Below are 4,269 nucleotides of genomic sequence, written 5' to 3'. Positions count from 1 at the left end.
GAGCAACCACAAAAGTATTTGCATGAGTTACAAAATTTCTTCTAATAATTGTAACGTGCAGTTAACCTAGTTGCCATAGCTTTTGAACTTCAAACTAGTATAAAATTTCATTAAAAAAGGACCTTCACAATTTTGATAATCATAACAAGTTAGTGGCATGAGTTACCTGCATTTGATTTCTTGTATATAGCTTTGTAGGTCCATTAGTGGAAGACCACGAAAAGAATATACTGGATATGATATCTGTTAAGAATGTTGTAAAATAATTTTTAATTGGCTACAAAGAATCAAAGAGACAACAAATAGCAAGTGATGAGACATGACTTAGGACTAGTTTTAAGCCTAATGGTACAGTGAAAAGCACATCTTTGTAGAGTAAACCAACAGAAAGCATAGGCTTACCCTGCCTTCACCATGTTTCTGAGATACTGGACCTTCTTCAAACTTTGACAGAACATCTCAATAACTTGAAAAGCTCTGAAAGGACAAATGAAACAATATTAAAGAGAACTAAGCAATTCAGAGTCACCATTGAAAGGGAAAATGATGGGAATCACCAAGTGATGATTTAATATCAGTGAAAAATGTCTACCTCAATGAAAACTTATAAAGACAAGGAACAATGACCTGTCCAACTTTAGTCATTTGCTCACAAGGTTGTCAGTTTTACAGAGAATTGGGTGAAATCTTGCCACTCTCACTCTAGAAGCCACAATATTAAAGAGAACTAAGCAATTCAGAGTCACCGTTGAAAGGGAAAATACTGAAAATCACCCAGTGATGATATAATATGACACTGCAAAATGTCTATTTCAATGAATACTTATGAACAACATCTAAATATGCTAGAAACCATGCAATATTAACATTCCTTTTTCTGGTATGGAGTGATTATCATATCCAAGAACGTTCATGCAAAGTGAATACCTTAAATCTTTCACCCTTTGTAAAGTTGAGAAAAATTTGAGTTGTTGTTTTGCAGAAAAAACTGTCACTAGAAGGTACTGACATTTTCTTCATTTTGACAACTAAAGCTTGTTTCGCAAGTACTTGATGCCAATATTCTTTGCCTTTCTCACTTCAGTGAATGGATGCCTATTGCACTTCTTCTCCATGTACAACCTAGAAATGCACAAATGAATATACAATATAGTCAACGAAAGTATACCAAATGAATTCAGAAGTGAAACAAACTGAATCTCCAAATTTGCATGAAGCAAAGGACAATATTCACACGTTAACACGGGAATGTGTGTATGGTGATAGAAGAAAATATGAAGTTCTGAAAGACAATCGAATGGTAGTCCTCATAGATAATGGTGACATTTCTTCAAGCTGCAGTTTTGTGTAATGCATGTTACTTAAAATTTGAAATATTCTTGTAATAAGTTATAACATGTTATATGCATCAAAAGTTCAGCAATATATACCTCCATTTTTCTAAAAAAGAACACGGGGAATGTATGTAAATAAAATTTCGTTAGTGGTGCATAATAACCAATTGCTGAGAAAAGTTTCTTGATCCATTGTATAGGCTGAATTTAAAAGAAAACAAAAGGCTACCACGTTAGGTTACCATCTTAAAACATGGCTTCTTTTTCTTCAACTTTTTAATTTAGAACAAATAGAGAAATGTGTTAAACAGAACATGCCAGCAAGTCTTCAGAAATACTGCAAGAAGTTTGAGAATGATACCATGCTTGTTGACCACAGTGGCTAACACAAAACCCCTAAAATTTGGCAACATAAGGATAAAATACTTGGTAAGAAATCATATGATATGTAACAGATATGATCGGCAGTAAACCAAATACTCATCACGTGAAAGAATGTTCCATAATGCGCAACAGTAAATGAATCAAAGGCACATGATGCTGTGGAAAAATGGAAAATGATGTTAAAATGAAACAAGAAAAGATAAACCCATTATTAACACAAAAAATAACAGGTGCAAATAATAATATCAGAGTGAATTAGGGACCTATCAAACTCTTCATAGGAATGACAGCATACTAGTTCCTTGACTTGGGAATATTGCATTCCCTTATTTTCACCTTGTGCAGATTTGTGCTAGTTACTCTTCAGGACAGTGTGGAAGAAGGAAGGAGATTCCTGGTTAGATGCAGCAAACCAAAGTCAGCCGACTCTGATTTATGGATTATGCAATTGGAAGTTGGCCTACAATCTGCCCCCATTCATTATCCTCAAGTTTCATTGGAAGGGCAGGACCTCGATTAGCTTAGGACAGTCTTAAGTAAAGCTCTTCAAGATGAGAAAGTGCCCCCACATCTTCATTGTTTTCAGAAAAAACCCGTTCCTGCCATTTCGAGAGTTGTCAAAACCTTAAGGCTTCATTTTGAAACAAGTACTCTGAGAGGGTGAATTTGAATTTGATTTGTTCTCCATTTTTGTGAGGATGAGCTTAGTCACTGCAGTTTTTTGTAGAATAGTATAGTCATTACATCTAGGAGAGTATAAAAGAATGCATTTGGAATTCAATTTTATATTGAGGTATTTTAATTCACTACTTGAGTAATGTTATGAATCCATGTATTTGAGTATAATTATATAACTCATTTATTCATGAGTATTATGATGTATTTCTACTACATATGAAATCCCAATCCATCTTCTTAAGTGTAAAATTCCAAAACAATAAAAGCAATGTGAGCAATTCTGCGTTAGGGATGTATAATGATCAATTATTGACTGATAAATTACTTCATCCATTATGAAAGTTGAAATTCAAAAGGGAACAAAAAAAGGGAATGCCAACCTGGTTTCAATCATATCAGAAAATACAGCCTCTGTCTCTTAACTTTTTAGTTTATAACAATACAAAAATTCCGTTAAACAGAACAGGGAAGCTAGTCTTCAGAAAGATTGCAAGAACTTTGAGTTTGATGCCATGCATGTGGATCACCATAGCAATCACAAGATTGTCGCAAAAAAACCTCAAATTGGCAAGAACATAAGGATGAAAAGTCCGGTAAAAATTAATGAGATAAGTTACAGCAATGATCAGTATATATAGGCTACCAAACAGACATATGTGAAAGAAGGCTCCAGAACATGCAAGTAACCCATGGCAAATTAAGTTGGGCAAAAAATGAAAACTAAACTAGAAATGAAACATAAAAAGATGAGCTCATAATTAACGTTAACAATAAGGATGCATAAGAATACCAGAGTGAATTAGCGAGCTATCCACCTCTTCATAGGAATGACACTAGTAGTTCCTTGAGTTGGGAGCATTACAAATCTCTAATTTTTCACCTTGTGTAAACAACAAAGCATTCCTAAAAAGGCGGTGAATGAAATGCAACCGACTCCAATTTCAAGGATTGTTGCAATTGGAAGTTAACCCACAAAATGCCCGAATGCATCACTTTCAGGTTTCATCAAAAGGGCAACACCTTGATTAGCTTAGTATAATATGAAGTAAAGCTCTTCAAGATGAGAGAATGCCTCCAAATTCTTCACTGTTTACAGAACAAAACTGTTCCTGCCATTTCAAGATTCGTTAAAATCTTAAATTTCTTGAAATCTAGATGGATTAGTTGTTCAAGGAACTTACCAAAGGAAGTTAGGATCCATAGCCACTACCAGGGAGTCAGGAAAACCCTCAAAGACAAAGATCTTCCAAAAGGAGCAGTCGCCCTTTTTGCTTGAGAAGTTCTTAAACTGAATGAAACGTGGCAAGGTAGACACTGCCTCTGGTATGATCTAGAGAATATGGCAGTTGCTGATCAAATATGTACAAGAGAAGGAAGGAGTTGAAGTCCTTATTCTTTATTGGTTTGAAATCTGTGCACATCCTTGTTGCTGCCCTAGCTAGCAAAAATCCAAATATGAAATGAAAAATTGCAGTGCTTGATGAAAAGCAGTGAAACTTTCAATAATTTTTCATGGAGAGGATTCTTGGATAGAAAAATGAGCTCCTGAAGCTCCAGGCTAAGACAAATCATGCAAGAGGAACTTCATTTGGCTGACAATCATCAACTAGAATTTGCAACCAACAGCTCGAAGTAAGGTGCCAGCAGCCTGTAAAACAATTTACAGCAAATTAGCCATCAGTTGCAAAATTTAATTCTATCTAAAAGCCCCAATGTACAAGTTAGCCTGTATTAAGAAAGAAACTATGGCAAATAAATTAAACACAAGATGGATAATAAACAACACAGTTCATGACTAAACTACGACAAACATCAAAGACAAGGAAAACTTTGCGAATACCACTAATGAAACACAAAAGGAAAAAAAAAAAAA

General features: G+C 34.7%; 1 protein-coding gene across 6 annotated transcripts in view; it reads right to left on the bottom strand.

Moving 5' to 3' along the window:
- LOC110424925 (uncharacterized) overlaps positions 1-4,269 on the bottom strand; it is a 7,842-nt gene that overhangs the window by 3,217 nt on the left and 356 nt on the right. For 3 of the 6 annotated variants that reach the window (XR_002445965.1, XM_089785140.1, XM_089785137.1), the window contains exons 2-7: positions 3,578-4,044; positions 3,187-3,505; positions 1,982-2,429; positions 928-1,122; positions 403-477; positions 167-243 (exon numbers count right to left, since the gene is read on the bottom strand). The gene's annotated coding sequence lies outside the window, so the exon portion shown is untranslated. Of the gene's footprint in view, positions 1-166; positions 244-402; positions 478-592; positions 703-927; positions 1,123-1,981; positions 2,430-3,186; positions 3,506-3,577; positions 4,045-4,269 lie in introns of all 6 variants that reach the window. The other 3 variants (XM_089785141.1, XM_089785138.1, XM_089785139.1) reach the window with 3 other exon arrangements.

This window comes from Theobroma umbraticum, unplaced genomic scaffold (assembly GCF_002168275.2).
Source record: "Theobroma umbraticum cultivar Fairchild unplaced genomic scaffold, ASM216827v3 scaffold_81.0, whole genome shotgun sequence".
NCBI lineage: Eukaryota > Viridiplantae > Streptophyta > Magnoliopsida > Malvales > Malvaceae > Theobroma > Theobroma umbraticum.
Note: the sequence above shows the minus strand (reverse complement) of the source record. Positions and strands in the feature narration are given on the sequence as shown.